The 25,243-nt window shown below is 37.9% G+C and overlaps 1 protein-coding gene and 1 long non-coding RNA gene across 5 annotated transcripts in view; one reads left to right on the top strand and one right to left on the bottom strand.

Annotated features, from left to right (window-relative positions):
* The window catches only part of HDAC9 (histone deacetylase 9), a 290,614-nt gene that overhangs the window by 139,389 nt on the left and 125,982 nt on the right, over window positions 1-25,243 (bottom strand). The window lies entirely within an intron of this gene.
* LOC311432531 lies at window positions 14,897-16,341 on the top strand. The gene is made up of 2 exons (XR_014690119.1): window positions 14,897-15,244; window positions 15,788-16,341. It is a non-coding gene; the product is annotated as an uncharacterized lncRNA (long non-coding RNA).

The following is a 25,243-nucleotide window of genomic DNA, read 5'->3' as shown; positions in this document are numbered from 1 at the left end:
TCAACCATAAACCTCTTTAGCCTTTGCCTTTAACCACCCACCTTTCCTCTGAAAGCTAATTAGAAAAGCGCTTGTGGCTTTTGTAAACCATTCCAAACAATTCTCTGCATGGTTTGCTGCTGGTTTTGATCCATGTATCAAAATGATTATTAGGAAAAAAATAAAAGCAAGTCTCTCATAAAAAATAAATTAATTAAAAATTAAGAATGGGGGATATTTCTCACTAAATATGTATGATACATAATAGAGGAAATATCTTTAAAGATGTTTACCTTACATGAGAATGAAATCTACCACTCATACTAGGTAAGATGGAAGCGTGGATGGAAAAATATTTACATTAAGTACTTGAAGGCCTTTGTTTTATCTTAATGAGTCATTACGTCTGACAATGTCACTATTTTGAACTGACAAATACACACTAAATGAATTCAACATGGCACAACAGACCCAACGCTATCTCTAAACAGGAAAGCACCCTTATTAAAAAGTATTAACAAGCAACATTTTATTTGGAAGAGGGTCTAGTTATTTCAAATGCTGTTCAATATTTTTATCCTTCATTTAACACTGCAAACAATGTAAAATCTGAATGACAAAGATGAATGAAGTGTTAATCGCATCCATTTCAAACAGAATAAAATGGATTTTAAAACAATCAGTTGAAGAAGTAGATGAGGCCTTCTTCAGACACCTAAAGAAGTCTCAAACTCACACATCCTGATACTCAAGCAGGAAGACTTAAACCGCCCGCTGTCTGCTGGAGGGACAGCACAGCAGGGCACGAGCAAGCCAGGAGGTGTCCGGAGAGCAGTGGTGGTTACTTCCTGACACAGGCAATGGAGGAGCAAACAAAGGCAGGTGCTCTGCTGGATGTCATACTGACAAACAAGAAGCAACTGGTCTGGGATATGAAGGCCGCGGGCAGCCTTGGCTGCAGTGACCAGGACATTGTGGAATTCAGCATCCTGAGGAAGGAACAAAACAAACAAGCAAACAAACAAGCAAAACTGCTATTCTGGACTTCAAGAGAAGAGGCTTTGGACTGGTCAGGGTGTTGCTTGGAAGAGTCCCATTGGACATGGTCCCAGAGAGGAGTCTAAGAGCTGGCTGATTTTCAGGTATCACTTACTTCCAAGCTCAGGAACAGTCCGGCTGAAGAGCAAGAGGTCAAGTAAAGCAAGAGGACAGTAGGAGACCTACATCAATGAACAGAGAGAGCCTGACAAAACTCAAACGTTAGAAGGAAGCATAAAAGTAGAAGCCAGAATGGAAAACCCTGGAGGAATACAGTGACATTATCCAAGGACACACAGATGGGTTGAAGAAAGCCAAAGGCGATCTGGAGTCCAATCTTGCAAGCCACATGTAGGGCAATGAGGTCTTCTACAGAGATGTGAGCTACTAAAGAAAGATTTGGGAAAATGAAGGCCTCTTAAAAAACGGAACATGGGGCCTGATGACAAAGGACATAGAAAAGGCCCAGGTACTCAAAGCCTTTTTCACAACTCTGTCTTTAATGCTAAGATTTCTCCACAGGAATCCCAGGCCCCCAAGAAAACTGGGAAAGTCTGGAGCAGTGCTGGCTGACTACCTGCATAAGAGGATCAGGTTAGGGAACATTTAAGCTAACTGGCCATACACATAAGAGGATCAGGTTAGGGAACATTTAAGCTAACTGGCCATACAAAAGCTCTGATGGGATGCAACCAGCAGTTCTGAGGCAGCTGGACAGTGTTGAGGGAGGTGATTTTTCCCCTCTGCTCTGCACTGGTGAGACACATCTGCCTCCAGTTCTGGGGATGAATCTCCCAGTATAGGAGAGGTACGGACATAGTGGAGCAAGTCCAGCAAAGGGACACAAGGATAATGAAGGGACAAGAGCATCTCTCATATGAGAGGCTGAGAGAGGTGGGAGTGTAAGGGACAGCTCAGGAGAGTCTTATCAATGTGTACAAATGTCTGACTGTGGGTGGGCTGTAAAGAAGGTGGAGCCAGACTCTTCTCAGTAGTATTGGTGAGAGGACAAGAGGCAATAGGTACAAACTGAAGCACAGGAAGTTCCATTTAAACATAAGAAAAGACTTTTTTCACTGTGAGGGTGGTCAAACACTGTTACAGGCTGCCCACTGAGGCTGTGGAGTCTCCACCTCTGGAGATACTCAAAACCTGACTGAAGTTGGCCCAGACCAACCTGCTGTAGCTAAACCAACCTGCTTTGAGCAGGGGGATGAGGTTATATGATCTCCAGAGGTCCTTTCTAAACTCAACAACTCTGCAATTCTGTGACTCTCAAATTCACTGTAGCATTTTATTGCAGTTGGAGCAGGCAACAGTCCTACCCTTTCACTTCCTATGCTCAATCATGCCAGGATTTAGAAAAATGGCCAAACCATCAGCAGAATTTTGTGCAAAAGGACAAACTTAAGCTCAAAACGAATCATCATATTTAATACCACACTGCTTTTGTTAAACCAAAGGAGGAACCACAGAGGCTAATTATTTTTGCCATTCTTATCCATAAGCATTACATTTGTCAGTGTTCACAGAGAAAATCTTTAATGAGATCCATAAAGATTCTTTAATCAGCTTATATTGTGAAAAAGCATTAAGGTCTCCACTTTCACAACAGGCACATGAAATATATAGTTTTATGATATATTACTAGCACAAGAACTCACCTCCCCCTTTTCCCTGAACCACCTGCAATTTTTAATAGTCATATATCGCCAGGGTACCAGAAACCCATAAAAGTTTAACCTGCCAATTAACAACTAGGTAAAGTTCCAGCCTTGTATACAGTATTTTGATTGCTTCCAAGAGCTTTTCACAAAATACAGAAGATATTGCTACAAAATTACTAGCCAGAGTTTTGATCTATCTATTTAAAAAAAAAAAAGTAAAAAAAAAAAGTGAGTTTGAAGAGAAAAATATAAATGAATTATGTATTAAAAAAGCAATCTTTTTATTTATTTATACAGGACAGTAGACCCACCGAAACAAACTCTAGATAAAAAGTACTTAGAGGAAAGGGGATTAAAAAAAAAAAAAAAAAAAGGAAAGAAGGCTTTTATTCTAACATTGCCTCTCAAATTCAATATAGAAAGCAAGGGCAGAGTTTAGGTATTTGATGTAAGTTAATTGAGATATTAGGTATGCTGCTAGAGTTTTCAAGTTATTTCATGATACTGCATTAAAGAAATAATGAAATCAAATAACATCTTAGTTGTCAGTAGTTCTCTAAAAACTAATCAAGAATGTATAAGCTTTCAACTATTTTTATGGAAATAAATGTAATTGGGAAAAAAAAAATACATATATATATTAGTTAAATCTGGGCTATATGTCCTTTCTCTGGTGCAAGCTTTAATAGACCTAGTTTGTGGTAGGGGGTTGATTAAAGAGATGGAAAAATATTAGGAGAGGCCCACAGAATAATACATTCAAACAATACTCAACTATTTAAAACTTATTTAACATTATAGCAGTTTTCCCAGAAAAGGTAGCCTAGGAGTGATAGCATTATCAGACTGTGTTCCAAGATGCACCAAAGTGTAAATTGTTTTGGTGTTACCATTGGTAATCATGGGTCTTAAGTACTGACCAACACTCAGGTTAAGGCTATGCAATAAAAATATATCCACCTCTGAAAGCTAAGATTTAACAGTAAAGAAAGGAATTTTAATGTATTCTAATGAAAGTAAGTTATTTGGAGAGATGTGCAAGGATGACAACACATGAGAATGAGGAAGATAAGAGCAAGGGAAGTGATAAATTGCTTAGGACATAACTGGAAGGACTTGAAGAAAAAATGGAGCAGCAATGGGATGAAACTGGATGATGGGTGGAAAAGAATTTGGGTTTATGGGACATCTTTCTACCACAGAGACGCAGGTACATAACTAAGTCCATGGAACTACAGGGTTACAACTGAACACTTGTCGGCACTGACAGGGGACCTCCAAAGCACAGTGCAATTCAACTGCTGCAGTTACCCGTTGCCTTTAGGTCAAAAATGATTTGAATCTGGGAAGTCAAAACCACCAATATTATGGAAAATGAGTGTACACAATTTACTGAAGCTAAATGAATAGCCCTGGACAAGTCCCAGAAGCACTCTGAATGCAGGTGCAGGTCCTTTCTAATGCTCCACTTGATGAAGATAAGGGTGCACTGCACCCAGAGACAAGAATTTTTATTTTCTATCAGCATCATTGATTATAAAAAAGAAACAAACAAACAAAAACACACCAAAAACAAACAAACAAACAAAAGTAATATCTTTGTGATAAAACAAGAGCAAACTTTTCTATCAAGAAATCCAGTGACAGGACAAGGGTAAGCATCTTTCTGGGAGTTGAACTGATTCTACTATACAGGATTCTCAACATGGTTTTCTTCCCCTCTTCATATCCCTTTTTTCCATTATTCTGTCTTTGCAACAAGTAATGAAGAGCTTTAAAACTTGAAGAGTGTTAGGCAGTGATGAACTACCTAGCAATTTTAAAGAATCATTATTAGCACTTTTCAAACTGCTGTGATTTTTGTCAGACCACATCACAATTTAGGTTTACTGTGCAATATCTTTTAAAAGATCACTTTTTTTTTTTTTTTTTTTGTCAAAAGACAGCCATCCATTACCACTGGACACCTTATAAATATCAACTGAAATAATGCCCAGCAACTAATTTGAAATAGCTATGAAATCTGTGATGTACTCAAAGTTTCTTCCAGTACATTAAAACAAAAAATCTAGATTCTGTTTCATCAATAAATTTTCTTAGTAAATGCTTGGTGTCTCTTTTTGTGTGAATTACCATAAAATCAATATTTGTAGGAGTCAGGGTAGAAAGGATGCAGTTATCATACTGAAAAAAGAAACAAACCAAACAAAATGAAATCTCATAGGCCAAAGGTTTTTAGACACAGTCTATAAACCCTAACCGGAAATATTCAGACTTCATGTTATTTTTATCTACTCTCATTTTCATTATTATAAAAAAGGGGGTAAAAATAATTTACAAGTACAGACTAAAACAATATTTTATAACAGAAAAGCAAAGATGTGACTTTCTGATAATATCTAATTACCATTCACTTCGTTCTAGATTTAAGTTTTTAGTTTTTTAGTTTTTAGAGGTACATACGCTATTACTAGTCATCAATCCCATTCACAATCCAATTTAAAAAAAAAATAATACCAGTTTATGTTTATATTTTGGAGAAACAGCATTTCAAGAATAATCTCTTAGAGAAACTCCTAGCATCTTAGGAAAGGGTTATCAGAAGAATGATGAAAAGGAACAAGAAATACCATTTGTTTTCCTTATCTAGATGTTCAATAGCAGTTTTAATTCATAACTTCTGTGAATGTTCAAGACATGTTAGATAACTTTTGCCAAGTTTTAAGGACTTGGCATACTTTATTATGTCTCATCTATAAGCACTGTAATTTTACATACAAAACACTATTTTTATTATTATTATTACTGTTATTAATAGTAGTATACAGTGCCAGTATATAACATACGCTTGATTCAAGTCCTCCCAAGTTTAATCTAAAAAATCCCAATGGTTCCTAAATAATAATTTGTCAAATACATTTTTTTCTGAAATATAACTTAGATAAGACCAACATCATATATGAAACACAATAGTGGACAAAAGAAACAAAGCTCACAACTTAATATCCTTATTTCATCAGGCAAGTATCATGAAGGTTAGATTGATTACCAGGCACGGAAACTGTCTACATGAATTCTGCTTTGATTTGTGGAAGCTCTTGATGTCACTTTAATTGAGGCACAATGATGACAAGAAACACAGCTCTCATCACACCACTGCAAATGAAGAAAGCGAGACCAATCTATCCTTGGTATAGGGCACTCTGGGTGAACAATTTGCACAAAAGGTAGCACAGTCTACATTTACATGTTTCTTCTGTTTTATAGAAGATGGGAATTCTGTTTTGATATATGTATCTTAGATAATTTATTTCATTTCACGTTCAAGAAAGAAAATGGATTATTCAGCTTAACCATAGCATTCTTCTCACTGCCAGCTGAAGAACTGCAGAAATTAGCTCTGCCACACACCAGTGACCTGCCTAGTCATTTTTCAGCTTCATAAACAAGTCAAAGGGAAAGGAAATCTATTTTTTATTAACCAGCTTCTAAAACTAAGCCATTTATGCTTCACTCTGCTGAGACCCCTAGTCAAAGGAAAAGAAAGCCAACTGCAATAAGTTTACCAGTAGGTTGCTTTATTAAAATCTATAACGTGAAATTTTTCAACGCAATCAAATCATCATAAAATATGTTATGTATTTATGATAAATTAAACCATTATTACACCCCTTTTCACTATAACACCACTCTTGGGAGTAAGGGATATTGTAGGTTCCAAATATGTGTTATTGTAAGGTGCTGTTCTACTTAAGGTTAAGTTGCATTTTCCATTATAAAACCCCATTTCCAGGGGTTTATTACTCAGCCGTAAAAATATGCTTGGGGCTGAAATATGGTATGTAAAGACTCAGCTCAGAAGCAATTTTTTCAATGAACTCTCAAGAAAAAGAAAAAAAAGACACACAGTCAGTTTAGCCATTTTTGAATTTTAGAAGTGACAGAAATTCAAAGAAAACCTATACCTGCAAAGTTTTGAGTCTAGACCTGAAGTATTGAGCCCCAAAAGCCAAAAATCATCTCTTAATTGAGATCACAATTCAGCTGCTCTGCCTAACCAATCCCAGTATCCCCCATAGCAAAGCACAGCAGCACTATAATACCTGCACATAATACCTGCAGCACTATGTACAAAGGATGCTTTGTCTGTCCTCTTCCACAAATATTTGAATTCTCTCTCAAATCTTTTTCCTTTCACATTCATCTTTTTCAAAAATGCAATAAAATTTAAACAATTTTTTCATTTGAATTTTGAAGAGGAAATGCAAGATGCTCCACTTAGGCAAGCACAAATAATGACTTTGTCAGGGCATTTTTTTAAGGTATTAGTAGTGGTGGCATTAAGACTTAAAAAAAAAAAAAAAAAAAAAAGGCAATTAATTTGCCTTTATTTACTTTGCATTATTAAGGTGACAGAGGAATGGATGTCCTGGGTACCACTACAGGTTCATATAGCCCAGTATCCAGTCTTATTCAGCAATTCATGAGTAGATATCTAGGAAAGAGTAAGAACAGAACAGATGCACTCTTTTTCCAAACCCCGACTGTTCTCCACTCAACAACATCTTGAGCCAGATGTGCCCTGTGATGTATTTAAAACATTGCAAGAGAAAAAAATTCATGGTGTCAGTGTACATAAAGATTCTGCATATTTCTCTGGAGATTCTGAGTCTGGGAGTATTCTCTATTTTTAGTACATAAAACACTAATGATTTATAGCAATTCAATCTGCAATATAAAGTCAGATACACCTGCACACCAGTGTGTGACCACACGTTTGCAGCAACTCAAATGAACATAAACAGGCCTGATTAAAAAGGCAGGAAATACCAGAGTAATCTTGATGGCACAACTCTCGTTCTAATGCCCTTGCATATGGGCATAAAGATTGCACATCTTTAGCCATACCTTTGCATACTGTTTTTTTCCCACAGAACTTATGACACATTTGCTTACAGTAAATGCTGCTCTATTACATATTTAAATCTTTTCTCTTTGATCTCCAGATAGTCTTTATTCACACCTTACTCTTCAGATTAAGATGTAAAGTTTCTCTTTACAAGCTCGTTACATTTCCTTACAGGCTGCAGTTCTGTGATTCACACTGCAGCTACACGCTAGATCTGGAGTTTTGCCAAGCTTGGTGATATGCGTGGAAGATCACAGATTGAACAAAGCAAAAAGGAGCCACTCCTTGTGTTCACCAGTCTGCAACACCCATAATGCTACCTCTGCCCTGAAGCAGCAGGGAGCATTTATACAGCACTAACAGCTCCAAGCACAGCTGCTGCACCCTTCACCTGCACTGCAACTCTTCAGCACTTCTCCAGGTAGCACAGGCAACTCGGGATGGGCGCCAGAAGACACTGCAGCTGGCACAGTGGTTTCTGTAATGCTGCCTGGGTGCCTGCCGTGACAGCAGCAGGGACAGGGCCCGACTGACTTCTCAGCCTGCATCACTCACCGGCATCATTCTGAAACCTCTGCATGTGTGGGCTACCACAGGCACCACAGCTACCTGAACTAATGAAGTAAGGGCAGCAGAAGCAGATGAGGCTTCCCTAGGAGGATGAGCTGGCCACCTCTTGCCTGTTGCTCCCTCTGATATTTGCTGACAGAAAATGTGGCAGCACACAGATAGTCTGGTTTCTGGTTCTGGCTGTGAAGCAGATTTCTGCCTGTTTTACTCTACTTGCAGCTCCCCATTTCTGTGCTCTGAGCCATCTTTGTTCCAGTTTTCTCAGACAGGCTTATCTCCTGTCCAAGTCTACTCATCTAGCCAGTCCCAAGTGTTCAGCCTACAGCTTCTAATTGCAGTGTCAGCATCCCTGCCCAGGCAACCATGAGTACACTTCCACCACGTGTATCCCCTCCTTTAGATGCCTTGCCACTTCCAGCTATCTCAGTTTCTCGATGTTCACAGAGAGGCCTGTTGATTTTCCCTGCTCCAGGCTCTTTTCCTAAACTGTCCCAGTGTGCTCCATAAACACAAGTTTTTCTCTTTTTTTCTACCTGCAAACCTCCAGCATCAGTTCTGATCCCTGTCTCGATATATTTTTCTTTTTCCTCCTGAGCCTTGTCCCTCAGGAGATGGAAAGACCTTCAGCCAACAAAGCAAAATGGAGGTGTAATGCTCAGAGGTCACATACAGCTTTTATACACCAAAGTTTAAGATGCCTTTACTAAAGTAAACTTTTAAATATAGACAAATTGTAAAGGGACAGCTTATACCACTTAAAACTGTATTTACACTTGTCAGTTCATCTGCTACAGGTTTCAAATTAACCAAGTGTCACTGCAGACAAAACCTTTCTGTCACCATTTTTAAGCGTACATGTTGCCCCCAGTGACACATAGCCCATGTTGATTTAACCGGAGCTGCATTTCAGTGAGCAAGTCTTTCCCACCCTGCAACACACAAACACATACCTGTCACTCTGAGACAAAACGCGATGTCAATGTAAATTCTTAAAGATTACAAGGCCCCTTGTGAACGGTTAAGCGGAGATTATTTAAAAGACTTAAATACACAGAAACCTGACACAGTCTTTTTTAATGGGCAGGCAGACTGTTGTTTATTTAGGTTTTGAAATCTAGTCTAAATTAGGCTTTGAGAAAGAAGAAAGTAGCCTAAATTTCAATTAACAGATTGTCTTCCACTACTCAAGGGATAATTTGAGCTTTAGAGAAACGCATGCATAAAGTAAAACCTAAAGCATAAGCACTTCCTCATACTGTATGTATTGTTTTGCATCTTGTGGTTCATCACCGGTATTAGAAATTTACTTGTCTAATTCCATTTTAAGTATATCTATATAAAGATATGACCTTACTACAGTATCATACATCAACTCTTTCAGCACTGTCTAGCTTATCAGCAATTAGAAAAACCCTCATACAATGAGGCACAGGAAACAAGGAAGCCTCCACAGGGATATAGTGCAGCACAAGAAGTATGCCAGTTGCTAGCAATATGAGAGAGAGTGACACTACTGAGTAATATCAGTACTGAATTTGGAAATGTTTTGGCTGCAATTATGCAAATCTGTGACTGGGACAGTCTCTTTAGATGTATTGGGATAGTTTTATGACAAAAATGTTGTGTGGAATGCCCATTTTCTTAAAAAATACATGAGTTGGTTTATAATAACAAAGTAGGATTTCAAGAGGATCTTTGTTTCAAATTTTTCATTCATAATGACATTAACTTCTCACAGACTGAGGTACTGCACTGCATCAGCAAAAAATACCTAAATAATGCTAGTTAAGAAGAAAAACAACACCATATTATGGATAAGAATAAGGAGTGTTTAAAACTGAATTAAAAACTAGACATACAATAGTGATTTGATATTCAAATAGACTAAAGCCTAGTCAGAAAAAGTTAAGTATTTTTTCCTCTTTAATGATTAGCATGAAAGAGCATCTGCACACCAACCTTAATAGCAGAAAGTAGCAGGAGAGAATCTTCCCAGGCACAAAAAATTAATTCAGGTTTTTAACTAATACGGATGTCTGAGTTTGCTGTGTACCTCAGAGACAACAGAGGGCAAGATGTCTCTCTACCAAAGACTTGAGAAAGCAAACCAACTGAATTAATACTGTCTTCATATATACAACTCCTTACAATATTTCTTTTCTTTTAAAACATACATATTCCCAACACTGTATGCAGAGTGAAACATAGGTCCCTACTTACAAGAAAAAAATATATATTCATAAATATATAAAATCCATATATATGCATATAATTTCAAATTTGTTTCTATTCTAGTTGAACCAAACAACTACTACCAAAACACATACTACTTTGATTTGTGTGTATCTATGTATCTCAGGAATGCAGGCCAAAAGTCCAGAATTTAAAACCGTAATTTGGTTGTCATACAAATCTTGACATTTAAGGATTACAGGTTTTTAAGCTTTGTGGCACATTTCTGCTACCATTTGGGAAAACAGATTTTTTTTTTTTTTTTTTTTTTTTTTTAATTTCATATACAGTGCATATTCAACTTACTATTTTTCTTCACTTTTAGGTTACACTTCATTAAACACTTCACTACTTCAATGCTCTAAACTGTCTTACATCCATTTTAAAGCTCCATTATTCTTGTGAAATTGTATTATTCTATCTAAAAAGGAAAGCAAAGAGCTATGGATGATACGGTACCTCAGCTAAATTAGTAGAAGTTTAACAGAAGCCAGTGGAAACCAGAATTCTTCGACCCTGCAGCTTGCAAGTGCACACAGTTGTGTGGGATTAAGCAACAAATCAAAAGGGAGTTAGATTTGATTGGTGAATTAAGTCTGGAAAAAAGATGGTTAAATTAAAATATATTTATTTTGCTAGTCTTTCATTTATTTACTGATAATAAAAATATATATTGATAATAAAACATACACAAAACATATACTGATAATAAAAACAAGGTCATCATTATGGTGCCATGCCATTTTTCACCACATCTTTCAAAAGGCTGCTCTATTAAATATGATTTCCACTGGTAAAAAGGCAACCTGCAATCGTCAGTATGCTCTGAAATGAGTAAGTACCCAGCAAGTAGGAGAAGCAAATTTTAAAAAGTCGACGTGTGCAGAAATACTTCAATAAAACTGTCCACCTTGTCATGCTGAACCTCTGCTTCTGTAGTAAGCAAGTGTAATTCTGCTCCCCAACTCTGCCTTAACGAGAAACAAGCTGGTACTGATGGGAGGCTCTCCTAAGGGGAAAGCAGGAAAAGTCTAGGGGACATGTTCAGAGTGCCGGTAACCCTTCTCTTTTGGACCAGCACGTGCAAAGAACATGCAAGGTCCCACCCAAGCTCCGGTCCAGGAGTTCCAGGCCAGTACCAACCAGGAGTCCTGTGACGTGGATGGGAAAGGCCATGCCCTCCTTACCCAGGCAAGGACAGAGCCCATCTGTCTGCCTTACATTATCCATCCCATTTGTTGGGCTCCCCACGGAAAGCCCTGCTCACGGGTAGAATTTTTTACTTGATGGATCGCTCTGTAGAGTTCAACCAAAACCCTACATATTTTTAACTTGCTGCCTTGCCCCATCTATTCAAAGCTTGCTGGAAATTCCCCAGGGTGTTCTTGAGCATGCGAGCTGCCCTGGGCAGCTGCCATCATTACATGGCTGACAGCGGGGGCCTTCAGGGATCATTGATACAGACTCAAGCCCCATCCACGAGCGGCCAGCAGTGGTAGCCTGCCCTGCTTGTGTCCCTTGGCTTGGCACAGCAGTCCCCATACCATATCAGTCACTGTTCCATCACTCGGTGTTTGTCAAAAACACCAAAACAACTGGCCACCTAACAACTCATACTGTCCACACAGTCCAAGACTGAATACTGAAAACAGAAACTGCGTGGACAATAAGAAAAAATAAAATACAAAAAAATAACAATATGTTTAACATACTATATTTTCATATTTACTCCAGAAGCTCTGTTTTTAAAGGAAAGGAGACTTCTGCAAAACATGCATTGCAACGCTACAGAACTCAATGAATTCACAGCAGAAAGGTCTCAGACTACATGTGGCTTATAGTTATTGCCATAAATTTTGATTAAATGTTTATGAGTCAGTTGAAATATTAGAGACGGGATCTTTCTGCACTACAGGGTGCACAGATATAGTATAAAATGCTCTAGAAATAATGGGGATTGTGTGTTTAAAACATGATTATTTATTGTTACATCAATTTATTATGGCAATGGTTAGGCACCCAACTGAGATGGGAACACCATCAAGTGAGGCTCTAGCAAAACAGAGGGGGAATAAAAAAACACCAACTTAAGGCTCTTAAGGGTGGAGACAAAACTGATGTGAAAGTCAAAGGGGAAAATCAGCATATTAGCTCTGTGATATTTAAAAAAAAAAAAAAGAAAAAAAAAAAAGAACTGAAACACTGAGATGAGATGACTTGTCTAAAGTAATACTATGTGCCTGTGGTGGGCAGAGAGGCACTTACACCAAGGGACAGCCCAAGTCTGAAACTACTGTCAGTGAAAGGGAAGCTCGGTCTAGAAGCGGACAACATTATCCTCCTGTTTTAATTGGAATATTGCACTCAGTAACTTTCACTTTCCAATCCCCTTTAATCAAACATCATATTATGGTGCCACAGACAGCAAGATGCTGTTTCAGAAAAATGACTTTTACAGCTATTTAAAAACTTCCCTTGTGGTAAAGTTTGCCGATTATCAGGGTAAATGAAGGGAAGTCCAAATTCCAAATGTCCAAATGCAAGCTACTATGAAAACAAGAGTTGCAGTGACTTTAGGATTTCTGTTTTTTACAGTTTCCATTGCTGCTGACTAGATGCTTTTTGAATCAGAATATCTTACAAGTATGGGTTTGATCTAATGAACTCATGGCTGGTTCATCTAACTATCCTATAAAACCCAGCCTGCTGAAACCAGCTTCGAGAGATATTCCTCTCTCCTGTAATTCTCAATTGTGCACATACAATATAGTGGTTATATTAAATACATGTTTCATAAGTTTGCTCTGTAATTATTTGCTTGTGCAGGAACAGCTTGGAAAGTTTACGTTGTTAATTATGAGTCCATTTCTAGATATTTATGTAAGTGAAATTACCAGGATTTCCACACATCTGTAAGTTCTGTATGTTCCTCTGCACTCTGAACAGAACAGCGTTTCTCTGGAAAACTTAGGGTGTAGCTATGCATTTAAAGACCAATCTAATAAACATATATAGGGTTCTGCAAGCTACTGAAAATGTGCATATCCCCAGTTTGCATGCATGACTTCACAATGCATACAGTACAATTTTAAAGCAGAAAAATTGTGTAAGAATGCTTTTTCAGAAATAATAGGAAAAAACAATGTTGTCTTGTGTAGCCATGTTGTGTAGCCCCACCCCATCAAACACCATCAGCTGAACAAAGAACCATTACTGAGACCTTCAGCACAGCAAGGCACCTTGCTGCGCCACCAAGCAGCAGCACTGCTCCTGCACCCAAAACTGTTATGTGGCCAGGCCAGGAGAATGCACCACTGTTATACCATGCTGGATTTGAAGGCACAATTAGCAGGAAGCCTATTATGGCTTTCTGTTCACATCCAGTAATCAGTAGAGTTCATTCCCCCTGCGCTCCTCTACATGGAGAGGCAGACCACCAACGTGCCCAGGTACTGAGGTTAGTCACAGAGGTGGGGTTTTGGCTGCCCTTCCCTTCCCTTGAGCATTGCTGCAGCTCTGAGCTCCCTAACTTTTCTTACGTTGCCTTCCTACTGCTCTTTCTGCTACTGCTCAAGCAGTTTGGGCTTCAGCTCCTGGAAAGCTCGTATGCAATTATTATTTAATCAATCACCCAAAGTTTTCCCCAGCCTTACAGTTGGCAAAAAACAAGTGGCAATTTTTAATACTGTATAGTTCCAATAAGGCTAAAAAAAAAAAAAAAAAAAAAAGAATCTTTGCATCTGGCACAGTTTAAAGCATCTTATAAGCAAGGGAAGTATACAAGCTTCTCAAAGTAAAAACCTAAGAATTGAATTGTTCATAATGGGAAAAACTGGGAAACCTAACAGATGTAGCAACCAGTTGAATCTAGAATTGCAGATATAAAAACATGTGCCTCTACATATGCATGCAGAAATGTGTAATCGTACTTAGATATTTTTTTTTTAATATACCTGATGCTAAATTGAAAATAAGCAGTCCCTGGAGAAAATATGCAAATAAATAAATCCCTTATTAGCTAAGTGTCAGCAACAGTGCTAGTGAAATCCTTGCAAGTGACCCAAATTCATTTCAATTTCTCTCCCCCTACACACTTTTTTTTAAAAAAAAAAAAAAAAAAAAAAAAGCAGTGGGGGAAAAAAGAAATCATTTAGTAAATAGTACCTGGATCCCATAAGCTCTTTCATACTATCATGTCTGTATTAAAAATATTTTTGGAAATCCTTGAGTACATTTCCAGTATATCAGAAGTAAAGAAGACTGTCAGATACTCTTATTAGTCAGTTGGAAAAGCCAAAGCAGCCCAGCAGGAGGGAGAAATGTTATACTGATATGATTATGAGTCATTGCAGTTTTGGTTGAATCAGGGCCATTTATTTGAAAATCTGCTGCCCCAAAATGTTTCCTAATTTGCAACCTTCCCCCCATCCTCTCCCCCCCCATTTTTTTTTTTTAACTGGATATCTTATATATAAATTTGTTTCCATCACTTTATGCTCAGGAATTTTCTGTTGGCCCTTGTCTAGCATGATGCCTATAACATCCAAAACAGAGGGCTCCAGGATGTCTGCCATAAGAAAATATACTGGCTTGCTTTATTTTTAAACATTAATACAGTTGGCAACCATGCGGACATGAATGACATGATTTACAAGTTTGTGGGCCAGACAAAGAAGGATCAAAAGATTATCTGCAAGCAAAGAGTCAACATTTCAAACTGAGGAAATAGGAACAGAAAAGGCTCATCTGTACACGGACCAAATCTTTTCAACAGCCCAAGGTAGGGGAGAAGAGAGAGCAGGAACTCTTCTACACCAGCTCCCTCTGCAGGGGTTGGGCTGCAATCCCGGTGAGTGTATTTCACCATCAGAGTTTATTTCATGTAATTTCTGTGTCTGGTTGGGAAACAAATGCACGACTGGGCAGATGACTTCTAATGGCTGGAAATGAAATCTAAGAGGAGTATCTTTATTTTTTTAATATAGGTAAAAACACATGAACTCAAGTGTCTACAGATTGAGTGCCTATGGCTGTTGCTCAGACCCTTGCTGTCAAGAAGTAGTACACCGAGATGTATCAGTACTCTGAAACAAAGGTCACTGCTCTGACTATGGCAGGAGCAGTTTTTGACTGAATAAATTAAGCTACCTACAGCAGCACCCCTGAAAAGCAGTTAGCCATTTTTTACTTGGTGGCATGAACCTGGTGAGGCACGTCTCATGCGTTTAGAAGCATACATGTACCTTAGTTATTTCTCCAGGGCTTCTTCCAGACCTGCCATCAAACCATAGGATACACTAGAAACACAGCACTAGAGAGGGAACTGAGCAAGAGTTTTATATTATATGTTCTGAACAGTGATGTCACTTGGTCATTTTCTCCTGGCTTCCAGGTCTTCGTAAAAGACATCAGGCTCTTCTTTGTGGTGAAGATCCTACAAACTCACAGAAATTGCCAGGAACAAGCAGATGGGGACAAAACCACATAACGTATCTACTGGTAAGCTACAGACCACAGTCTGGAGAACTCAAAAAGCATCAATTACTTTGACTTTGAAAGACTCTTTGAGAGACATTTCTGACTCCTTCCTGTACTGGCCCCGAGGGAAGAAACAATTCTGTCATTCTGCTCTTAGCCCAGCACAGGAAGTGAGAGACTGCTTCACTTACACCATCCAGCAGGGAAAAGGAAAAGAGAGAAAGCACAACCTGAACCAGGATGGGAGCCGAGAAGGATACTGCTGCCAAATCAAACACTTCCCAAATGCTGGAACAGAGCACAAGCCTAAATACAAATGAACCCTGCTGATTTTATGATTTGCACAATGAAGATTATCAAGGTATCACTTCAAGGCTACATACCACTTATAAACACAGCACTGAAGCCTTTACAAAGCCCTGGCAATTCTAGATAAATGTATGTTATTAAATCACTTCTTCCCAAGGATTAAGTTGTTGCTGTTTGCAGCTGATCATCAGAGATTCTTGCTCGTGCTTCCCAGTTTCTCCTTTTCTGTACCCAAATAATTATTCTCTGACACAGGAACTGGAAAAATTGGTCTCTTCACTCAAGCATTTAAACAGTCAGGTCTCTAGGGAAAAGTAATAAAGGAAAACAATATTAACTGGATGGAGTGAACTCCAACCAACAGCTCCCTCTGTCAGCAAATTTGAAGACAATCAAGAAAAGCAAAAAGTGAAGTTGTTTTGGATCCAAAGGCACTGTGAACTAAAAGATGAATTTTCCAGTGGTAGCAGAAAAAAAAAATAATACAAGTGCAGAGACATGAGCTTTGAGTTTATGATGACAAAGAATATTATAACACACAAAATGTCTCAACAGAGTGTATCTTCTTGGCTTACAAGTCATTGAAAAAATACTGTACTCAATTGTAATACAACACTCACACCAACAAGAAAAAGGAGTTTGTATTTGTTTTATAAAATAAGAGATAAATTTAACTATGGTTGCATCTGAAGGACTGTCGTCATCATCTTCTGCAGTATGTAATGGCACACATTTGTAGCAGAGTTTGACTAATTTTACTGCTAGAATCACACATTTGCGGAAACATCCAGGTTCATAGGGACATCTCTAGTCCAACCTCCTGCTCTGCAGGGTCAACTCCAAATTTCGATCACATTGTTTAGGGCTTGATCCCACTTGGCACTGAAAACATCCAAGGGTGGAGGATCCACAACCTCTCCAAGTTTGCTTAATTATCCTTGGAGATATTTACATTCCTTATATCCAGCTGGAACTTCCCCCGTGTCAGTTCATGACAACTGTTTCTTGTTCTTTTGCTAAGCACCTCAGTAAAAAACCTAGCTCCATCTTTATGGTAACCTCCTCTTAGATGTATCAGAAAGCTGCTATTCCCACTTTCATCCATACCTTTGCGAAAACCATTTAACCAACAGTAAGTCTCATTGGCAACTTACAACAATGAGTTTATTTTATTTTATATTTTATTTTATTTTTTGACATATAACTTACATTGTTTGCATTCATTTACACACAGAAAATAAACATATTTACCATGAGGCTATGTGATTCATCACACAGACATCTCCAAACATCTGAGTTGGCTTGTGCATGTTACATACTACATAGACACATAGACAAATCTACCTACCCCATGCACATGATCTAGACAGCATAGTGATTGGGCACCTTGCATTTTGAAAGCATTTCACCTGAGACCTGAGCAGACCTTTTCAGTTCTGAAGCAGCTTTCAACATTCTGGAATAAGGAGCAACTTCAAATACCCATTTGCTTTTTTTTTTTTTTTTTTTTTTTTAAAAACAAACAAACAATAAACCAACATCAGAAATGTTTAATCAAAATATTTTCCTCTGCTTTCAACCGTTTCCTTTATCCACCCACATATGGCTATATCTCTTGACTCCAAAGGATAACATTAGTAATATAGTGTAACAGTAGCAGGCCTAGAGCATGATTTTCTCATTTTAAAATGTGAGATTCTAAAACTTACCAGTGAAACATGCATACATATTTTTAACACTTTGGAAGATCCACTATGTTGATCCAAAAAGTTGTGATATGATTCAGAAATCTATTTTGGTTCATTTAGGATTATGTTTATGACACTCTCTAAGCCCTACCTTTGAACTAAGGTACTTATACCTTATATAAGCACAAAAAATAATACCTCTAATACCATTTAAAGCCCTCTAAAATGTTTATTGGTTTCCCTAATACTTGGTGAGTATATAAAATACTCAATTGTGAAATTGAATGATTTAAGGCTTTTAATAGCTCTCCAGAAGGAAAAAAATAATAATAATAAAAATAAAAAATTGTATAATTTGTCTGTTGCATTTCCTCTTGTAAAAAAACATACCTATCCATTTTTCATGCAGATGTACCCTGTACTCTGAAACAACTCTTGTATACACTGTGTGTAGATTCTGGATTCACATTTACAGCTGCATATTCTCACACGTGCCATTTTTACACAGCCTGTACTAACACATAATTAGAATCCTAAAGAAACCAATTTACAGGTTCCATGTATGTGCAGGGCACCACCACCTTCACAAGTGCATCTCTTCACAGGAACGGCACAAACACAAAGTTCAACTCTGCGCTCACAGAGAGAATGAACAGCCAAATAGATCCCATTTTTACTGTTTATTTTTCTTTCTTGAAGAACAACATATTGCAGCATGCTCGTGAAGCTGCATGTTAGAAACTTTCCCTAAGTGTAACTTACATTTCTTATTCAACCTGCACAATACTTTTGATTGTTATGTGCCCAAAACCACACAATCTGAAAATCTCCAATTTTAAGTGTAGTTAAAAAGAACCTTTTCCTCATTGACATAAGTGAATCACTGATAAGAGCTGAACAGCTCAGCTCTTCCAGGCACAAAAGACACTCTACCACAACCTATTGCACTTTGACTTATGTGCCTGAAGTGTCCAAATGCAGGACTTCAAACTGACAGCTCTGATTACCATGATGATCTTCATTAATTCATGAATATTATCAACCATACTAGGAAAGTATTATACACACCTGCAAATATTTATTTGGCCACGCATCTGTAGATAGATGCGATTTACTGTTTCTTTCAGCAAACTCCGTTTTGGGGAATAAACATCAACAGAATTTTTCTATTCTGATTAGACACCCCTTTATTCTACTTGCTCCTGAAATCTTTAAACAAAAAGAAAAGTTCTCCATCATTTTTGTTTTGTATTTTTCCTTTATGAAACCCATGCAGAATTAAACAGAAGAAATAACATTTTTGCATACACACATATTACTGCATGTGTGCTATTATTTACACAAGAAAGTCACATGCTTATTCAGGCATCTCAGGAATGCTGTACGAAACCCTGTGCATGGTCTCAAGCACCCAGTCTACAAGAGAGGAAACCTGTGTTTGCTTTCATAATAGTAAATCAACTTGTGAGGGACATGGCAAAATTCTTTCTTACTGGTCACCTGTTAGCTACTTCTATACATTAAGCATACAGAAGATATATTGTTTTTAAGAGTACCATTATATTTTTAACCCTTCCAAACACTAAATATGAACCAGATGCAGCACAAACACTCAAAACCCTACAGACAGCAGCAATGCTGCCAGCCCAGGTAACAAAATGATGGTGGATTCATTCTGCAGTCTGGTCACTCAAGGCCCTTGCTATCAAACCATGAGCATCCAGGAGATTGGTGCTAGCCACCATGACCTCAGGGCCTTGGAAAGAAGAGGCCGGGTGGTGCTGGGGCTCTGGCCTGGAGCTTCCCAGGGTTGGCACCCACTGGGAACGGGGCATTAGGGCAGCACAGCCTGCACGTGTAATGACTGGCGGCCTGCTGGCAGGTGACAAACTCCTTTTATGCCCTTTTCCCTCTGTCTTCCTGTGCTTCTTCCTCCCTGATCCACCTTCATCCCTCCCCAGGGATCATCCCTAGGGATTAGTCCGGTTTGGCGAGGGGATGGCTTTTTAATTAGCGGGATTACAAATAGCAAAGACTGGTGGATATTCAACATAAACACGCTCCCAAATGCACAGAAACCCAGTACCCCAGCAAGACACCAGCAGGGGCATAGCAAAGACGTGTCAAAAACATATTAGAAACAATGGCAAGTTTATTAATGATTTAGATTTTGACAAAACTGTTTTCATACACAAGAGCTATTTTAATAGGCAAGCATCATGGACTTAACACTTTTGTCATACACTCCTCATGACAGAGGCTTGGCACTTGTCACCAGCTTATTTACTACGATTATGTCACAAGCAGACTAAAATAGAAGGCAAAAAACTAATACATCTAAAATACATTCAAACTACGGGCCTTTATTTTAATGAAATTAGGACTTTGGATTAAATACTTAATTGCCTAGGGGAAAATCTAGTCTAATAAACACTGAACTCAGTGGCATGTTGAGGATCTAATTTGGTATGCAACAGCAGCTGAGAGCAGGATTTTAGTGATAAGAGCTGTAACACAGAGACAGAACAGAGAACTCTGCAGCATCAAGTCTGCCAAAACCTTTCATTTTGTTAACTGAAAGGTTTGGATTTTATATCAGGTTTTAACTATTCAACACAATTTTCATTCTAAGGATAAGAGAGGACCCCATACAAAAAAGTGTCATAAATTCCAGGATGTTTTTCATACTTTTTTTTTTTTTTTTTTCTTTTTAAGAAAAATAAATACCCTCCCAAAACGTTACCCGGTAGATCTCAGCAGAAAACAGTAAGCAAGGGTATAAATATGTTAACAGTTTAAAAGTTTATTTGCAAGCTCCATAGTCCTAAAATAGAAACAATATATTTCTTAACTTCCTCACCCATAGATAAGTAGAATTGCAAGGAACAGCTGAGGAATGTTAATGATCAATAAAAGAGATTTACTTGAACAGTTCAAAGTTTGGGAGGGGTACTGAGTACATACATCCCTTTCAGAACTAATTTTGCTTAAGTGATTTAGATTATTGAAGCGTCATTTATAGGACGCCAATTCTCTCTCACATCTCACTTTTGAGAGAACTAGCGTGACACAAAACTGACATTTCAAATACTGCAGCAACAGTTTATTTCATAAGCAATCATATAATGCACTGATCTACTCGAAGAAGTAACAAAGAAGGCTCACAGCACAAGGAAAAGAAATGCAAATTTGGTGCCAAATTCAGTCTTGTCATGAAATTTCTCAACAAATACTGGAACCTGAACATCATATAAATCATTCGTTCCTGTCCTTCTCTATTCCTAAAGCTGAATATATACTCTGAAACTCCCAGGCTGGTACACCATCATCCTTCCAAAGTAAGTCTAGATAATGGCAATGCTGCTGTTAGTTAATATAATAACTAATTCCATTTACAGACAACCATTCTGGTTCCTTCTTCCTTAATCCTGTTCCATTGAGAAAACGGAAGGCAATTTGTTGTGCCTTTCACTATCTTTCAAGCAGTTTAGCTATACAGAAAGGGGAAGTTGATCTAACACAGTTGGTTCCACTCCACACCTTGAATAAATACAAGTAATAATAAATATAATACATTTCAAGATTAGAAAAGAATGTGAACATTTCAAAACCTACAGATCTCTTATTCAATTGTTTTGCTTTATACTTACTTGTAACAAGGATTTCCAAGACCTTGACATTACTTTTAGGGTAAGTGCACTACCCTCACACACACTCTGCTCAATTTAATACTGGATCCTAAAGAAGACCAATTCTGAGTTCAAATACAGTCTCAAAACTGTACTGAGATTAATGGGATTGCACGAATTTTATCTGAATGTAAAATGTCACCATCTAGATTTTACTTGAATTTAAACTGGAAGTATTGTTTTCACTACAGAATTGCATTTCACCATGTCTATCTGCATTATTGAGTACTACCTGCATTTCCAAATTCATGTAAGTATTGGTGTCAGCCATAGAGAAATCCTTAATCCACTGGAAAAAATAACATATCCTATTTCTGTAATAAATAAATAAATAAATAAATAAAAAGGGAAAAAAAAGTGGTGGGGGGGAGTAGAGTAGAGGATTGCTAATTGAATTACACAACATATTTTAGGTATCATAAGAATTTTGCATAGATATATTTTCAGTTTGGAGTACAAGTAATCGTACCAATTCATACACAAATATTCGTATTAACATATAGTGCATGCCTCGATGAATTGTTGAATATTGAACAACAGACATCTGAAGCAGCATTCTCACTTCTAAGAAAGCAAAATAGTCAGATGTGTTTAATAAGCCTGTTCTATTTGTTTCTGCACATGAATTCAGGAAAAACAAACCTTCAGAACTGCAGTAGCTTCCTGAGTGGATTCAGTTCCTTACAAATGCATTTAGTTCATTTATTTATTCCCTCTAACAAATTTTCCAGGCGTCTTAATACTATATATATATAATATATATACATATATATATTAGATACATAGTATAGTATATATATAGTATATGTATACTGTACTGTATATAGTATATATACAGTATATATATAGTATATATAGTATATGTATACTATACTGTGTATATGTGTGTATATACACACACATACATATAGACAGAGAACTATGGCTAACACTGATTAAAAAATACAGACAATTCAAAAATACGAAGTATCACATAAGAATAGAGAAAACTGGCTACAGAAAGAGAATTGGAATATTTTACATAAGTTGAAGAAAGCCAACAAAGATCACCTCTTACTAAAGGGTAAGGAAAAGATTGTAGTTTAAATTAAAGATAGCCATTGGAAAAAGACAAGCCAAGAGGCTGAAGTGAAATCATCTCATTCCACAGCAGTGAGCTGCTTGTGACTCAGAAGCTTTCTGCAGCTCCTTGTCTAATCCTTTTTGTGCCTCGAGCTCCTGAGGGTCCCTGAGCCTTAATATTGCACTCTCTGCTTCCTCACATGTGTATGGTCCACAAGTGTTTTCACAGCAACACAATACTAGCATTAGCCCAATACAAAAACACCCAAGTAGAAAAGTGTTTAAGTCTGGAGCTGTATTAAGTTAAAATGTAATACAAGTAAACGTCTCAGTGAATAAAAGGTCTCTGTAATAACTGTTAATCATCACGCATTAAATTTACATTTATCATAATAATATTCATTACAATGAATAAGCTGATTTGTTAATAATGCGGATGTCACATGCACTTCAACAGGTTTCCTTTATTCACTAATAACACGGCCGTTATTTTAAAGTGTTTCCAAAAACATTAATGCACAACGTTAATCTGAAATCCATACCTCAGTTATTTTCACGAAGCAACTGGCAAGGTTTGTTTAGGAAATTTCATGCCAAGCTTCAAAAGTGTGCACTCTAACCTTCTTCAACACATAACTCAAGACAAACACTTTCTTCATGACAGACGCTTCAAGAGATCAAGGAATTGAACAAAGGCAGGGAGTGACATGAAGCACAAGTTCTGGACCATTAAGATGAATGGACAGATTAGCTGGAAAATTCATAATGACACGTTGGGCTAGCTGAAGGGGCTCTGTTTATGTAATTACAGCTTTGGTGCTTAAATGACAGAAAGCTCCGAACAAGCACTTTGCATTAGCACCCCTGCAGGAGCGCTTCGGCAGGGTTTCTGCATGCCCTTCCATCAGTGCCCACCAGTGCGATTCACCTGACATCTCATTAAAGGCTTGAAAGTGTCACCTACCAGAGGACAAATGGCTCATTAGGCACACCGATCTGCGCCAAATGAAATCTTTATGCAAAACATTCCAAGCAACGTCCCCCTATATTGCCAGCAAGGGCTAAATAAAAGTCAAACAAAGCAACTCCAAGGGAATGCACTCTAACGCACCACAGGCAGCTGCTCAGTCCACGTGTGTGATTTACGACAGATTGCAAGACAAAATGTTCTGCCTGCTTTAAAGGAGCGCTCTATCCAGTGTATCTGAGATATAAAAACAGAGCACAAGTTCTTTGCTCTGAAAAGAAAAATCAAAGCTTCTCTGCATGCAGAAAAAGCCCCCTGCACTGAAGCCTACCTTCTCAATTAATGTTTGCAGCAACATTAAGAACACAGTGCCAGGAATTAAAACCTGACTGAGATTTCTCATTTAGTAATGTCACATCACGTTCTAACAGGCATGACACAGACTGACTCACTGAGTTACTACAAGAGGAAAATTATCTATGTCAGCTTGGCAAAACTAACTCAATCAGAACACCAGAATCAAGGAAAAGAAAGATCTTTCGAATTTGAGCACAGGTGCAAAGCTTGTTCAGAAAAAGGTGAAGCTGGCTCAGAAAAACTAAAATATATTTCAAAAGTTAAGAATACCCTAGTCCAAGATTTGCTGAGTACAGATTGCTGCAGGACTGCTGTGTAAAATGAAGCTACTCAGAGATTTTCCATGTTCATCTTCTCCTTCTAAAATCGTGAATAATGTACTGACAGAGAGCATCCAATGAAACAGAACACCTGTCCACATCCTACTGATTACCTCTGTTTCTGTTTCACAGTCACATAATTTCCTTACAGCAAAACCAGCATTAGCTCATGATGAAAGGTAATATGTGCACAATATGTGCAGAAAATGATAGGAATGTTGGAGAAAATGCCTTAGAGCAACATTTATCGATTCTCATATTTCTGCAGTAACATCTGATGATCAGTTTGCCCCTGCTAGTCTTAAATTCCATGAAGCTACAAAAAATGAAGAACTGAACAAAAATATCCCAAATATTAGCATTAATCTAAGCTGCATTAATTATGAAGCACATTCTCAACTTTGTAGCTGCAGTTCCTGTAGATGATGCCTTTGTAAGGGACATTACATCATGGAGAGACTGAGCACAGGCACTCACGCCCACATCGACAGACCAGCTACTTATGAGTTAAGAGACTACATGGTACTTCAGGATGTATTTGCACAAGTCATTTTCCTGCACAACACACTGAACCCAATACTCCGTCATATCACAGATCAGATCTAAATCAGAATACAGATAGCTGTTTGTGTTTTTTTTTTGTTTGTTTGTTTGATTGTTTGTTTTCCAAACTCTAAAGCCCTACAAAAGATTTTTCAGAACTCCCATACAGCTTAAGAAGCCCTGACCAAAACTCACCCAGCACTTTGCTTCAGATCTGAGGATGCTGTAGGTGCCCAAAGGTGTCTCTCCACAGAAAATACCTCTCCCCGGCCCAAGCTATGCAGCGCTTTCATTAAGCCTAATCCCTGACTGGCCCCTAAACTAGGCAGAACAGCACCCAAATCACCCTAACAGTTAGGCATGCTCTGTATAACCAGCAGACAACAAAATTAAGCTCCACTCAAAAACGCTTTCTTTTAAAAATACATCTGTCAC

This window comes from Aythya ferina, assembly GCF_964211825.1.
Source record: "Aythya ferina genome assembly, chromosome: 2".
Classification (NCBI taxonomy): domain Eukaryota; kingdom Metazoa; phylum Chordata; class Aves; order Anseriformes; family Anatidae; genus Aythya; species Aythya ferina.
Note: the sequence above shows the minus strand (reverse complement) of the source record. Positions and strands in the feature narration are given on the sequence as shown.